Source organism: Lonchura striata, chromosome Z, assembly GCF_046129695.1.
Source record: "Lonchura striata isolate bLonStr1 chromosome Z, bLonStr1.mat, whole genome shotgun sequence".
NCBI lineage: Eukaryota > Metazoa > Chordata > Aves > Passeriformes > Estrildidae > Lonchura > Lonchura striata.
Genome location: NC_134642.1, coordinates 31,889,333 through 31,906,057, shown reverse-complemented (window position 1 = coordinate 31,906,057; position 16,725 = coordinate 31,889,333).

Sequence of the window (16,725 nt, the reverse complement as noted above, 5' to 3'; positions counted from 1 at the left end):
CCTCCTACTCTGTACCTGGTTATAAACTCTACCCCGCCCCTTGCTCGGGGCTCTCTTTGGGCCTGCTCCCTTGCTGTGAGGTCGGCTCACAGATACCAGCAGACACCCAGCCCTCAGTGAAATAAAGCAGCTTGAAAGAGTCATCCCGCCTGGCATGAGCCTTACTTATTCACCATCGTAGAAAAGCTGCTAGCCGATTCTCTACTATTAAGAGATCTCGCAAGGCAGAACTCTACAGGATGATTTCTTTAACCTTTTTGATCTCTTACCATTGTGGAAAGAAATTTTTAAAATAATATTTTACATTCTTATAGGGGTTGTAGTTCTTCTGCTTGTTATGCCATGCATTTTCATGTGTATTCAAAGGGTCTTGAAAAAAGTGGCAAAGCAGGTGTTTCTAGTTCAAACACGGAGGGGAGATGTGGGAACTCAAAATGTCTCTCAGACATTTCTAGAAGTTCCAGGCCTTAGTCAGAGGCATTATAGACCCCAGCAGGCAGCTGGAAACAGCTGTGATTTTGAGTTTGAGCCACAGAATGAATTACCAACATTGAAGGTGGAACAAGCAGTCACAAAGGGTTAGATAGTATAGTAAAAGTAGTTATAAAGTAGAGGGGAAATTTTTTTAGTATTGTGCTGGGGTGTTTTTACTTTGTACATGGAGATCAGAGGTTCTAAGATGGAGGAAAGTAGGCTGATCCTGTTCTTCCTCCTTCTTCTTACCTCGATGTTCTTGGTGATGTTGGCACTCACAGATTGGTTTAGACTAGAAAAGCACTTGGTAATATAAGAAGTAGGTATTGGGGAAAACATGAAAACATGTTATACGTAATATATCTTATAAAAGATAGCAGCAGCCCTGGGCAGGGGGAGAGAAGAAGACGACACCGGACAGTCAGGGTGTCAGGAGTGTGTGCGTCTCTGCCTGGGCTGCTGATCAAACAGCCACAGCCCGAGAACATAATCTGTTAGATAACTAGCAATAAACTGCCTTGAGTCCGAACAACAAGTGACTGCGGAGTTTTTCTTTGGAAGCACGGGTTGGAGGAGAGTCTTCACCATCACATGAGACCTCAAACCAAACCCGAGGTTCTCAAACTTGCCCCTTTGCAGTCCAGGTCTCCAGCTCTCTTGCCAATTGCTTTCCAAATAGGTTTCGACTACTCTTGAATCCTTGTGGGACTCGTGTCCAGGTGAGATGGAACTTTTTTCCGTTTCCTGGATTTTCTCACTCAAAGGCAAACAGGTTCCTACTTTCTTTGTCAAGGTGTAAGCAGGAAAAGGCATCTTGTTGATCAATTACTGTAAATCATTTATATGTCTCTTCCATGGATGTTAACAATGTGTAGGGTATTGGCAACCACTGGATAAATGTCCTTGGTTATTTCATTTTATTGCTCTCAAATCCAGCACTAATCTATACTCACCATTGGGTTTACCTCACTGGAATTATAGGTCTATTATATTCTGATTCACATCCTTCTAAAATTTGGTATCTCAAGAATTTATCAATAATTTTTCCTATTCCCTGCTGTGCTACTGGTTTTATAGGATACTGTTTAACCTGTACTGCTTTTGCCCCTTCCTTTAATTCAACATGTATTGGTTGTGCTAATTTAGATTTCCCAGGTATATCCATTTCCCATACTGAAGGAATTACTGCAGCTTCTACTTCCCTAGGAATAGGAATAGAGGGAGCTGCTTTTTCTTTAATCATTAACAAACAGTAACGAACATTGCTTGAGTGATTTCATACAGACAAAAAGACAACATGGAGCAAACTTTGGTTTAATGATAAAGACAGCTTGTGTCTCAAAAAAGACAAAGTGACAAAAAATAGCGAACACCAAACCTCTAACATTTATTGATAAATCTAATAATACTAATACATCTTTAAAGCAGTAATGAATCTTAACTAATAAAGGCAGGTATTACACTCTAGTAAATTAGCACTAATGAATCTTAACTAATAAATGGAGATATTACAATCTAGTAAACTAAGTAGAAGAATGAACAACCCTAAAAACTTAATCTTATTTCTATCTAGTCCTCTTGACAGCTAACTCTTGCTAGCCCTGGAAAGCTGCAGGCCTAATTTGCTTTTTTCTTCTTGGGGAGAGGCCCTGCTTCCTTCCGTGGGCGATGCCTTCTCCTGTGTTTGTTCCTTTCCTGCATGGTTTCAAACACCCTGGAAGATAGGAGACAAACCATCCATTGTCAGTTTAAGACACACCATTAAACCAAGCGCTGAGATCTCCCTTTTTGTATGAATTTCTGTCTTTTCAGGCTGTGACACATTTGTAAATTTATCAGTAGCATGAGTCTGATCTTGTTTCAGTTCATTCACATTTCTTCCTCCTTATGCTTCATGCTAGTTTTAATTTGATCAGCCCCATCAAACCCAGCTTTGATGGAGCTACTCCCACTTGTATGAGTTGTGTCTTGTTGGGGCACAGCAAGGTTTCATTCTGAATGCTGGGATTTAACTAAGCTGTTTGGGTTTAAAGTGGGTTGTAACCTTGACTATGGCTGCAAGGGGCGATCCCCCAATGCCCCCAGCTTCCCCAGTGGTCCCTTTGAAAAGGCTCAGCCTGTTTGAGTCCAAAGGCGCAGCTTGGAGCAGGAAGAGGAGGAACTTGCGCACCGTTTGCACAGCCCGCAGGGAAAGGGGCCTCTTGCCGAACGGGCTGGCTGCTGCGGCTGGCAGCAGGGACACTCGGCGCTGCCAGCCCTCTTGCGGCCTCTCTTCCCTGGCTCCCCGTTCTCCTTTCTGGGAGGGCTTTTGCTCCTCTTTGCTCTGCCCACAGTCTGCAAAGCAAAAAATCCTTATCAATCTTTCCATCCTCTCAGAAAGCTGGCAATCACAACGTCCAGCACTAAAATCTATCCGTCTCAGCAAATTCCTCCAAACCCCAAAGAGCAGAGACAACAACGCAGCACTTTCAGGAAAATACTCCTCCTTTCTACAGCCAAAAGAGGTGGCATAAAAATGTGGGTATCAATAGTTCTACATTTCTTATTTATACCTCTCTGACAAACATATTTTTATCTCTGTTTTTCCTCCACAAATGTCTAGGGAATAGGTCAAATTAAATTCAGTCAAATTAGTGAAGACACATGGTTACACATTTTTTACTACCCAAAATAAGCTCTCTCTCTCTCTCTTTCTCTCTGAAACAAATTCCTGTTTGGCAGTAAGGAAAGTTAATGGAGCCACAGCATCAGCAGCTCCTTCTTGGGGAGTATGCTGGGATGCTACAAAAAATCCCTGAAAATCTCCAGCATCCCCATGAATGCAGCCCAGATTACTGATGTTAGCAAGTAGTGGGGAATTAAGGATCTGATTGGAATCAGCGAGGGTGCCAGCCTTTGAGAAACCAATCTCTAGAGAGTCAAAGACCAGTCTGCTGATAGTGCTGATTTGTTGGCTCAGAGTTATGCTCCAGGATTTCAGGGCAGCCGCACAATGAAGCCTTGGGCAGCATCTGCTGTGCCTTTCCCAGTGCATGGGACAATGTGATCCTGGCAAAGGGGCATCTCGCATGGCTCGCCAGCAGCTTTTGTCCCTTTCTCCCAGTTTCTTGACCTTCCTGGCATGTCTGGAACTCCTTCCCACTCACCTGAGCACGATCACCGACAAGGACAAGTTTATGCTCTTGTTTCAAGGAGTAGTAGTACTCCACACACTGTGCCACAGTCTTAGTCTGAATCTGTTGTGAAGAGAAAAAGAAGGAATCTAAAAATGGCCATCCTCTAGGCTGCATTGGAGAAAAAGTAGAATATGGAATACACCAGGAAGTAAAATCATGGAGTAAATTGAGTAGGGTGTAAAATGAGATCAATATGCAGTAAGAGAGGCCTTATACATTGCAGTAAATCCTGAATTATGCTACACGGTAAGAGATATAATGTGCAGATCAAAACCAAATCCATCTAGCGTAGTTCTTCTTTCCACTGTTCGCTCCAGTTACCCCAGCATAGTGTGTTGTGGAAGCACCAGCAAACCTATGAGACAAGTCTGACAGAAGAAACCTTCGTCTTCCAAAACAGCTTGGAGAAAAGGGCTGGAGAGGCGGAATCATCATTTTCACATAGGCCTTTGATGTTCCATTTCATTCCTACTTTAACATTTTGGGTACTTGAGAAGAGAGAGACTGAATTCCAGTATTTGGTATCAGAAAGAGGAGCATTTTCCTTCTGATCACCTGCCAGAGTAAAGAATGTGCTGTGGCTTTACCTGCTTCTGGATGAGATGAAAATCCTTGCCATAGGTGTGGAAAGCCTTTTGGAAGGACTCCTTCTCCTCAGGTGTCCATCTATCAGAGCCTGGCAATAAAAAGCAGCAGGTAAATTGATCCCTCTCTCCCCTTGAAGTAGATCCCATTAGCTGCCAAAACAAAATCAGCGCCATCCATCATTCACATGTGTACATGCCTGCCCTCTCAGAAGGTAATGAAGTCAAGAGCAGGCATTCCCCAGGGAAAAAAACATGGACAACAAGCTGAAGGAGTAGATGGTGGTTCTTTCCCTGCTGCCCTTATGCTGGTGTTACATCTTTAAGCAGAAATGTTTTACAGGGCAATTAAGGGGACACCAGCATCTGTCAGTGAACAAACAAGCTCTGCTTTGGTTACCTGCGTAGTGATAATCAGCCATGGGATGGCCTTGAGGCACCGGTGGCCCTCCTGAGAGCAACATCTCCAGAGCCTCCTGCAAGATCAAATGGAAAAAGGCTCTAGCTGCCCCACAACACAAAAAAGGAGTCAGAAAATAGAAATGCTGCCTTTCAGCTACTTTGCCTTTTCAAAGACTCTGGCCACTGCATCTCATATGGGTTAAACACTGTGGTTAGCTCCTAGTCCTTTCATTTTCCTGCCTATCCCATGGATCCTGGTCCCCAAAAGTGGCATTTTGCTGACCAACTCAATGATTTTGATCCTCCTGCACCCAGAATTGCCTCAGCTCACTAAGGCTTCTGGGAGTCTCCCCTCTATGCACCTCAAAATGTCTTAGACAACACTAAACTCCAGCAAATTTACAAGGGTGCAGGTTGCAGGACCTGCTGTCAGTGTCTCCGGGAGAGACATTCTCCCTGCTCGAGCCCTTTGGGCTCACCACTGATGTAGCTGGAGGAGACACTACAGGCAGCAAAAGTGCTCTGCTTCTTGTCAACTCCCTGCTGCAAAAGCAGCCAGGAAAGACTGTCCCAGTGCCCGGGCCTTATTAATTCCCTGTCCACTCTTCTCTGGCCCCAAACAGCCGCTTCTTACCGGAACGCTGCCGCGTGCCTGGTGCAGGCAGTGCAGGGCGAGCTCCAGCTTAGCTGCTGCCCTGGGCATGCCACGGGCGCTGGCCATGTCCAAGAGTTCTCTGACTGCAAGCACAACAAAAACCCACTGAAAGTCAGGCTTGAGCTGAGGAAGGGGAAAGGTTGCCATACAAGGCAGAAGGAAAGCACAAGAGCTTAAGACAACAGGTTGGAGAGCATGAAAAGGAGAGCAAAGAAAGGGGCAGGTGAACTAAGGGTGTACACAGTGCTGGCCCTCACTCCCAAGCAGATTTTGTAATAAGAAGTGGGGGCCAATCTCCCCTCTTCCAGAGGCAAATGACTCTGACCAATTTGGAGAGCAGGACGGTTGCTCTTTTTCCTGCTCTGCTGCAAAAGCATCCTCCTTGCCTCTAACCCTCACATGCGGGAAGATGGGCAAGACGAGGAGAGAAGCAGAGCCTGCAAAAATGGGCTCTTCTCCAAAAAAGGAGCATTTTACACACCCGAGTATCTCAGGGGTGGAAAAAAAAAGCTTGACAGCTACCTCTGTCCGGTTTCTCCATGTCTGAGTCATCTTCCTCCCAGGGCTTCCAGACCAGGGTTGCAGGCTCTTCATCTTCACTTGGTGGTCTGATCTGCAGCTCAGGGAGCTCAGCCTGAAAGTCACTGCCAACATTGATGTGCCTAAAGGAAGAAGGAGGTGGCAAGAAGGGTAAGAAAGTCAAATGGTCAAGAAAAACCTCCCGTGGACCCACAGGCTTCAACCAATCCCACCCTGACTCTGAAATAGCAGTTCTCCTCCTCACCATTCCTCAAGTTTGCTGTCCTTTAACCCCCTTTGCTAAAACTCACGGCTTAATGTTGGCTCTTGCTTTCCTTTTCATTGTGCCTCTCCTTTCCACCTGAAAGAGATCAAAACAATGCTCCAGATAGAAATCATTCTGCCAAGAGGTGTCAGGAGCCTTCCTTCTCATCCTCATCATTGCAAGCCACAAGCTGTGCTGTCCCAGCTCCCCTCAGCTGGGTGCAATTGCTGCCTTTTCACTTGGAATTTCCAAGGCAGGACCTTCTAGCAGTCTGCAGCTTCCCCAAGAGGGGAAGCAGAAGGCCATGCACTACTGCCTTCAGTCCAGGGAGCAGTGAGAAGACCCAAGGGAATGGCAGGGAAGATGTGCCAGTGGAAATAAGGAAAAGGTTCCTCAGCCAGAGGATGGTTGGGCACTGGAACAGCCTCCCCAGGGAAGCTCTTCCAGTGCCCAACAAGCCTGAGAGAGTTCAAAAAGTGTCTGGGCACTGCTCTTGGGCACAGGGTGTGGTACTCGAGGCCACCCTGGGCAGGCCCAGGAGCCGGGCTTGATGATCTTTGTGAGTCCCTTCCAACCCAGAAAATTCTGTGACACTGGGATTGTGTTCTTGAGAAGGACCACTCCAGATGGCATTCCATGGCTGCCTCTGACCATGAGGTGCCTACAGGCATGGGAAAACATGGACACATCTATACCAATATCTCCATAGAAAAGAGATCCAATGCAAGAGGGGAGAAAAATACTTACAGAGATACAAAATGAAACTGTTTTTTTTACATGATGTAAGTATGTAAGTATATAAGACTCGCTGAAACCAGATCATTTTTGCAGGTGAAAGCCAGTATTGGAGGGCAAGCCTGGAAAACTGCTTCCATGCCCTGAAGGACAGGGATCACAGAGGAGAGGTCCCATCCTCCTGGTTTTCTGGTTTTTAAAGCTTTGGAGGAGGCGTGACCAGAGTCAGGGCTTAACAGGATTCGTTGCCACTGAACCCCTGACCTCCTCAGTAATATTTTGAGGCAACCACAACATAGGTTTAGGATTTAAAAGGGCACCAAGAACTTTTAATCAGGTCACTAGTGGATGAGAATCTGCAAATGCATGGTGACAGCTCTCTATATCCTCTATGGAAAGGTCTGTATTTCCACTGGAGGCAACATTATTCCTACAGATGCTGGAATAACACTTTCATGTGTAACCTTGTCAGGGGAAAGTACCACAGACTATGTCTGTCGTGCTTGGTGGGACAGCCAAGAGGATCCTCCTGCCATTCTGTTAGTGGTTTGAGGGCAAATGGGCATTTGCTTACCTTTGACAGTCCCAAAGTGCCGTGGGGATGCCAGGCAGCAGACAAGGAGATGAGGATGTAGATCCAGAGGCCAGATCTGACGCTTCTGAGAGCAGAAGGCGGCTGGTCAGGGACAGCCCAGGAGCAGATCCTGCAGCTGCTGCTCCACCGCTGCTCCACCAGTGTTCCACCAACGGCCGCAGGAGCAGGAGACAACGACAGTTGCTACGGGCACAGCCCAACATTCCAACATTCCATGCAGAACCCCGGGGCACCCAGGGGGCAGAAACAGCAAAGGGCCACCTTTGCCTCTGTTACTCCTTCTGCTGCAAGTTTGCTCTGAGGACCTTCCCGCTGGGGCATTTCTCCTCAGTCCTCTGGGCAGGGAAAAGCAGTGCAGGGACACCTCTGGGTCTTCTCCGTGCTTCTCTGCAAGGTACCTCCAGCTGAACATGCGCAGGAGCCTGGCTCTGTCAAAGCACTCTGCCTGCACTGGAGAACCAGAAGGACTGCTCCTGGCTCTGAAGCAGAAGGCTCTTCTCCGGCTCTGACAGGAGCAAGAGGTTACAAGGTCAGAGAAGAGAAGAACTTCTCTGGACCAACTCAGTGGAGAACCAGCTCCAAAGCCCTGCCCCCCTTGCGCAATTGACTGGTGCCCAAGAATATCACTTGCTGTTTTCCCTCTCTTACCTCAACACTCCTTCCTTGAAACTTGGAGATACAGGATGCTTTTCAGGGGAACTCATGGGGACACACACACACAGGGACAAGCCAACAGCATTTTTCTGTAGCAAACATTAATGAAGAATTTCTGTGCCTATCTTCCAGCTCCCTTGAAGAGGTTAGACATTCGTCTCCAAACTCTGGGATTCCTCTAAAACACTAACACAAGCAGAATTACTTTTCCACACTAATGGCCTTCACGTTTGTTTTAATACTTAGGTCCCACATATGACAAAACCCAGCCAGTTTTACTGCTTTCCTGCCTAATGTTAAGCAAGAGCAAATCTTGCTTCCTTCCCACCCTGCATGCTACACACACACCAACAACGAGTCAGATATTCACTCATTTGCTACAAACAAGTGAAATACCAATCTCCACTGGTCACATATTCCAGCAAACGAGTGAAACACCAAGCTCACTCTCCTCTGGTCACATTGCTCTCTCAGTTTGGGGGAGCATTCTTCCATTTTCTGTTCACAAAACATCAGCATCTCTTCAGAATTGAAGAAGAATTTCCCTCAGACTGAACACCTTCCCATCTTTCTTGTAACAAGGCCCTCCCTGTGGATAGTCTCAGTTCAGTCAGAGGGAAAAACAGAAATATTTTCCCAGGCTTAGCCTGGCGGAAATCTTTCTCTTTTTCTTTCTGACTGAACTTAGAATATCCACATCTTCCCATCTTTCTTATAGGCTTCCTTCACGTACTGGATGGCAGCAATTAGCTGAGCCGAAAGCCTCGTTTTCTCCAGGATGAACAATACAAATTCTCTCAGGTTTCTTCACAGGAGAAATGCTCCATCCCTCTAATCATCTTCACGGTTTTTCTCTAGACTTCTTAATTCATAGTTAATAAAAGAATCATAACTATTACTTTTTAATACAGTAGCAACTTAGAATGATTAAAGTAATATTTAATTTTTCATTTATTCATATTGCTTCTATTCTAAATATTCCTATCTTGAATTTCTTTTTGGCTGCAGGGAGACTTGTTTATTTATTGAAATAAAGCTGTTATAAGAATGTATTTATAGGGCTGTTTCTTGCTTTTTGCCAAAAATTATATTAATAATTCATAAGCATGAAGTCTCTAATTGTTTATATATTAAATCTATTGTTTATATGCGGTTATTTAGCTATTACATCCATTGTTTATATATTAAATCGAATGCGTGCCTTTGAAAGTATCTAAGGTATATAAGTTCCTACTGTTTTATTATATGGGGGCTTTTTAAAATAAAGGCTTTTTTGCTTATCTTTCTGGGGTTCCTTGCTTTAAAAAAACCTGTGCCACCTTGAATTCAATTGTGATTACATCACACCTACTTGTAATCTCTTAGATGTTAATTATGAAATGCATAAATCAATCCAAAAGAAGCTCGTTCAGATGATTGTGGGGTTATAAGCATACTGGGGTAGAAGTGTCTAAACCAACTACCAGGTCACTAAAAAGATGAGGATACACTTTTTTAAATTAGCAATCTGTAATTAAAAGATATAGCAGTCATATGAAAATTACTTGCTCTAATTTATCTGGCTATGATGAACTGATTCTTCTGGACAGGATTCAGGAAATTATCTTGAAAATCTGATGGCTGGATTTGTTTTAATTCTGTTTTCTAGATGCTTCTTCCTGATGCCAGATTGCATTGCCCAAGAGGAAGGTTACTTCTACAGTTTGCTAGATAGCAGGCAGCTCTGTAGTCAGAAGGTAAAACACAGGCCTTGACTAGAAGCTGTGTAGGCATCCATGCTTCAAACACACCACCACAGCTTCAGGAAACAACAGTTGTGGACAATCGATGATGACACCCTCTGTACTGAGAAATAGAAGGCTATCTAAAAAAAATATTGAACATGCAGTGCATTACATGTACAGCCAAAACTAGTAGAAAACATCAGGCACTACTGCCCAGCACAAGAGCAGCATGAACCTGAGGACCAAACCTGACTGGCATCTGCACCCCAGTGGGATGTGAATGAGCCGTCAGTCCCCTCTCATGGATAGAGGTAAGGGCTGTGCTCCAGCACCGTGTGCTCTGCCCAGTGCCCTACAGCACGTGTGAGTGCCATTTGTCAGCTCTTCTGTCAAGCACACAGCTTGGTCAGCCTTAGGGGCTGCTCTTTGTGCCCAGCCATGACTATGTGACAGGCAACAAGCAAGTCAGACCTCTCAGAAAATAATCCTTCAGAAATATTGCTTACTTGGAATACCTCAGTAAAAACAGATACAGAGGCAAAAGTGTGACAGAGAACTCAGCTCAGCACAGACAGAGCTATGATGTGTGAGCATAGACAGGAGCATATGCCTGGCCAAGGGCTGAAGGTTTTCTGAGGCAGGATCCCTTAATCCCCTCATCAGTTTCCAGTTAAGCTAAAAAGAGCCCAGGAGAGTTGATCTGGTAGAAGAAACCAGTGTATAGGAACTGGGAGGTACAAGGGGACACCTCACAGCCGCCTAGAGATTACTGTTAAGGTATGTTGGGTTGAAAGAGACAAGACTAGATTTCTGTTACTGAGTGAAAGTGGAATTGCAAATGCTGTGCTAGTATGTTTAGGAAACTGCCATGAGATGCTGAAAATTAGCTCTTCTCAATCTGGTAAGGAATGTGCTTCCAGACTAATTTTTTCAAGTGTTTCATTGGTGTTGGCCACTGCAGAACTGTAACATACATGGAGCTCTTCTCTGTGGCTTTCCTGTTTTGATCTCCGTTCTGAGAATCAGCCCAGGTGTGCTTTTAGCAGTGAATGACAGCAGTGGTCACCTCCTTTTCCTGAACCTTTCTTCTGCCCATCTCTGGCTGCAGAAACAGTTATCCTTCCACCATGTGTTTTCAGAGGTGCTAACAAAATGCAGAATTGCGGGATACTTTGCAGGACTCCTGCCCCTCCTCACACAGAGAGATAGGAGGAGAGGCACTTCCCTCCTCTGAAACCCCAAGCTGGAAAGTGAGAACCATGGTACATTATTCTTTTCACTTTTATGTATCATTTGGGTTTTTCCCCTCAGTTTTTCCCAGTTTTCTCTGGGAAATCCCACTGGCATCTCCCTTCGCACAGCCTTGGGCAAGAACTGGCTCTAAGCCCACGCACACCACAGTGGCAGGTTTTATTGCACTATGGCCAATGACTGACTCCGTTTTGTGGTGTCCAGTTGCTTCCTTCCTACATATATATCCTTTATGGTTATAAAGGATATAGCCTTCTTCTGCTCTGCTCAGAACTGTGACACAGCTCCTGGTCAATAATCAAGGCCAGTGGGTTGTTGTGCTGGACCTGTTTATTCATGCCTCTGCAACATCTCAAGGTTTACAGTATTTGGTACATATTAGTGCAATAAGCACAGAAGCAGAGAAAAACTGCAGGTGGTCTCTTCAAAATTGTTAGTTACAAAAGATCTAGAAAATACTTGGAAGTACAGCGAGCTAACCACAGCTTCCTTCAGAAACACACCAGGTCCTTCTCTCACTAAAAGCCTGTGGAAATCCATAGCTAGAGTCCTCTTTGTTTTGACAGATGTTAGGAACTATGTTAAAGAGCTATAATTACATCTATTACAATCAGTATTTATAACTTTTGAGCAAACTATTAACTGAAAGAGTGAGATTATGAACCAAGCTGGGAGATGATTTTGATTTGATCAACAAACAAACAAAAAAACAGCAATAACAGACCCAACACCCACCCCAACCGCGTGCCCCCCAAAAAAATTGCACAAAAGTAAAAAAAAGAAATTAAAAAGAAGGAAAACATCTAGGGAAAAAAAGACAGACATTATTTTTATCTCTAGATTTGTACCTTTATAATGAAGACTAATTGGAAAACTCTTTCTCTCTGTTTAATATTTTAATGCTTTGAAATTGAATTTAGATAAATAAATACTGAATAATGGTAAAATTACATGTTTGGGGTTTAATCACATCACAGATAAATATTTGAAGATTTTAAGCTTTTCTTCTCTTTTCTCTCATTCAGCAGACCTCTCATTCACTATCATTCTGAAACTGAATTTTTGTGCAAGTACACAGTAACAAATGTTGCACAATATTTATTAAAATGCTCTTCTTTCATGGATCTGTGTAACTGAAAGCCTTTCTTTTTATCCAGTCAATATATTCTTCAGTCAGCCACACATAAACTCCAGGTATGCTTGTGTTTTCACATTCTTCTCCAGAAGAAACAGTCCCAGGGATCTGACCAGCACAGATTAATGGTGCACCTGAGTCTCCCTGGAAGATACATCAGAAGTAGCTGTCAGTGTGCCCATTTCTCACCAGAGGAGCATGCAGTGCCACGTGCAGTGCACAAGCATGTTTGGAACGTTGCCTCCAGCCTTTTCTAGCCTATGAAATGGAGCAGTTGGCTTACATCATTCATGGAAGTTGGGTGAGGAATAAAGAAGGGCTGCTTTTCAAACCTCAAGGCTACAGCCTTTGATACAAATGCTGTGAAGCAGCAGAGTGCTATCATAATTCTATTTTAAAACACATTTTTATTGTTGGTATAAATTGATTGTCACATTTTTATCAGTTGTCTCTTCTAGATTCAGTGCAGAGAGCATCACAAGCAAGATCCAAACAGCCCATTTGGGTATACAGTTAAATCTGTCCTATTCAGATATTGACTTCTGGAAAGGATCAGATGACTGAGACCCTGATAGCTCTGCTTTTTCTCCCATAGCTACACATGGTGTCTAAGGAGAGCACCATAGCTAGTGAAATATACCTGAAGTTAATAGATAATCCCAGCTCAAATTCCCATACTCTTTATCCTGACTGGCACACTGACCTAAATTAAACAAAGTTTTAACAGGTCTTTTTCGCAGCAATAAAGTCTCTCACAAATGCAGTTAAAATCACTTCAAATATGATCAGCCTCCTAAGATGTCTACCATTGCTTTGTTCCCAGTGAAAAGGGAATCATTGCTAAATATATGTCCCGTCCCCCCCTTTGTAACTTTGCTTCTTACCTCACAAGTATCCCTCAGATATCATTTACTTTTCCCTGGAGCACACAACATCTTGTTGGTTATTTTTGGGTCACTGGCATAATGTTTGTCACAGCTTTTTCTACTGACAATTTTAAGGGTTGCCTTCTGCAGACATTTCAGTGGCTTTTCTGGTGATGTGTCTTCCCAGCCAGTCACCTGGCAGAAAGTCAGACAGAGGCAAAAGTTGCACATATTTATTCAGCTTGGCAGTATCATTCAACTAAAAAGAAAAAAATGAAAAAGAAGGAAAAACAAGGGAAAACTTGATTTCTTATTCAGAAAGGAAGGGAAATATAATATAGTTTCATTTGTCATGTAGTCTCATTTTACCAACACTTCCCTTAAAGATCACTCTTCACTACTGGGGCACTGATCCTCAGCTTAATTGCCCCTTTGAACATTCACAAGACTTTCCATAGTCGCAGTAGAGCAATTTCCCATCTACAGCAGCAGTAGTGAGTTCAAGCCCAGCTTTCCATTGGATATGGTGGGAAATGTAAAACCTACATGGGAGTCAGGTTGCTGGATCTCTGTCCTGTTCACAAAGCCAACTTGCCACTAAGTTTTGGCATTGAAATTAGATTCTGGTGCTTGCCTGACAGAAAAGTCTCAAAGCACAGTGCAATGTGGCCACAAACAAAGATGAAACCAAAAGCTATAAGCAATTAGACATGAAAGCAGCAGTATGACTGAGGGAAAATCAGATCTCAGCCCATTCAGAGTGCCAGTGTTTGCCCTGAGACATTCTAAAGGGGTTAAATGATTCGGACTCACTGTTTTTTATTGGCCTTTGCCTGACAGATCCATTCTTCATCAGAAGTCAGTACATGAAAACACAGCCAAACCCTAACATATATCCTCAGTGCCCTTAAGGGCTCTTAGCTCCTGAACAGATATTTTCACTCTTACGATCACTGCACCATGATTCATTTCACAGGCTGCTGTATGGTTCTCAGCTAAACAATTCTGACTTTATACCTTTCAAAAAATGCATTCCAACAAATCAACAATTTCTTTAGAAAAAATCTTTGCAGTTCTTGTTGCCAGTGCGGCCGGAAGGTTTCAAAGATGGAAAGCTTATTCCAGGCCATTTAATACTCCATTACCGCAGAAGTGTAGAGATGGGAGGTAAGCTCTGGCACTAGTACTGGCCAAGATTCTGTGTCAGATACAAAGTATTTTGAGATATCTCTGTCATTCTGGAACGCGTGATTTTCATCACATTCTGGACTTGTGATTTTCAGCTCTAGAAATATTACTTCCTAGTGATCCATTTTGGTTTTGTGTTCACAGATACTCGGGTGCTCCTGACAAGTGGCCACAGGAGAAGGCAGTGAGATGAGCCTAGTCTACACTGACAATGAAGCAGAAGTAGAATGCTCACTAACACCTGGGGGAAGGAGCTCCTCCGAGATGAACTGTCATCAGGTGCTTGAGCCACAGATGCCTGTAGGTGTTCTAGCTAGCACAGAGACACACATGGTTACCTTCCTCCCCGTGTCATTGCCATGTCCAACCAGTGATGCCACCTAAATAATAAAAGCCAGGTTTCAGTCTCAGGAAAATAGAAGCATAGAATGTTACAGTTGAAAGGGACCAGCTAGTCCCTGCCTCCCCTGCCACAGGTAGGGGCACATCCCTATAAAATCTTACCACTCTGTCCCACTTTGGCATCAGATGATAATGTTTGACAGGACAATTTCCATGCTTCATTCTGCAGTGTCCTGAGTCTCCTCCACTTTTTGACTGCTCTATGCTCCTAGAGCTGTCTCTGTATATCCTGTATTATCCACACTTTCACTTTACTAGCTTACACTAGAAAATTAACAGTAAGTTTCATCTCCATTTTTTCTTAGTCCAGCACAAGATCTAACTCTGGGGATAGAGATGTCCAGACTCCATTGCACCTCTTCAGCATTGCCTTTGAAAAATTTCTGAAGAATGTGCTTTGTGGTTTGGAGAGGTTACTGCAGTGAATGGATTAAAAAGAGCGTTTTAGCAGAATGGTCTTGAAATATCATATCTGCTCACAGAGCCAGTGGTCCTCTAAGTCATCTAGATTAATACAACCAAAAATAGACTGTTCTGTGATATTGTTATCTAAACAATGTACTCCTCAAAATCACAGAGTAGTCAAAATGATCATCAGCAAAATTCCTTTCATCAAAACTTAGCAGTTAGTAAAACAATACCTTGAGGGGCAATATGTCATTATCAAAGGGAAGCCGGTCAAACTGACAATGAGGAAGGGTTTCCATACTCTCTAATATCTGCTATTCTTCTTCAGGAATGGATGTCCAATGAGCTCCAAGAACAACTGTTTTACAATTCATCTATTCTGTAACTTATAGATAATATAGGAAGAGAAAGTCACTACAGGAACTGAGCAACATCTCTGAGGATAATCAAAAGAGACGTAACACAATAGCATTTCATTTTACAACAACATGATTAAAACATAGCAGGAAATCATTAATTTCAATGTTTTGACATGAGCTTCTTTTTGCCTCTATAAAATAATGTTTCTTTACTGCAAATATAGTTAGTGAAATAATTGTGGGACTGACCTCCAGAGATTTTCAGAGTTTGGAATTTATTTTTTGAAAGAGCCTCCCATCTTTATAAGGGGAGTTGTTTGCACAAGGACAGCTGCTACTGATGCCTTTCATCAGTAAATCCAAAGGTCTCCTTTGGATTTATGACCTAATCCTGCAAAGGCCTGAAACTTTGCTGACATCAGTAGCACATCAGAACACACATAAATACTCAGTGCTTATCCTGAGCATTATGCATACAGGTAAATGCTCTGCTAAAGTGAGTGTCTTTAATATTAATAAACATTTTGTCCTTAATTTTCTAAACACAGTATTCAGCACATTAAGGAAGAAGGATATGTGTGGCCTAACCCAAGACATCCCAGTAGTGAATATTAAAAAAAAAAAAAAAAAGGGAGAATTTTAAAATTCACAGAATTATGCATTCACTTCCTGCTAAAAAACATCAATAGTTAAGCAACCAATAAATTCCACTACATTCCAAACTCTGTAAGCATCACAACAAATGTATTAATAACAATTGTCTTTTTTCATTTTGTTACCAGAGCATGTTCTCCTCAGGATCAGAGACAGACAGTGCCCTTTCCACTGAACAGCTAGCAAATCTGATTTTTTATAAATATATCTGACTGGCTATCTCTGACATATTGACTGAAGAATAAGAGACTCCAGATCCCATTAAAAAATCCCTTAATTCCAAAAATGAATACTTGGTTATGTTTTTTAAATTTGCTAAACAGAGAATGCTAGGAATTAATATTTCTACCCTTACAACCAAACCTGATTCATCTGAAAAATAGTAAAATTCAAATTCACTTAGAAGGAACTCTGTTTCAGACTAACTCACAGAATAAGGCTGGCCAACCTGCCCATACTGTGTTTAAAGGGGACAAGTTTCCACAGGCTTATTGTAACTGTTTTCCCTTTAGATAGTCAAAATAAGAAGGAAAAATTGCAGAATTGAAATACAATTCGGGGAACACTTTAAGAAAAATAGGGCATTTTACTTCCTAATGTGAACAGCAGATGTCCTCCTTACCTTGAGTCAGCTGTTCAACAGCAGACCATCCCACCTGGGGAAGAGGTGTTTCTGCTC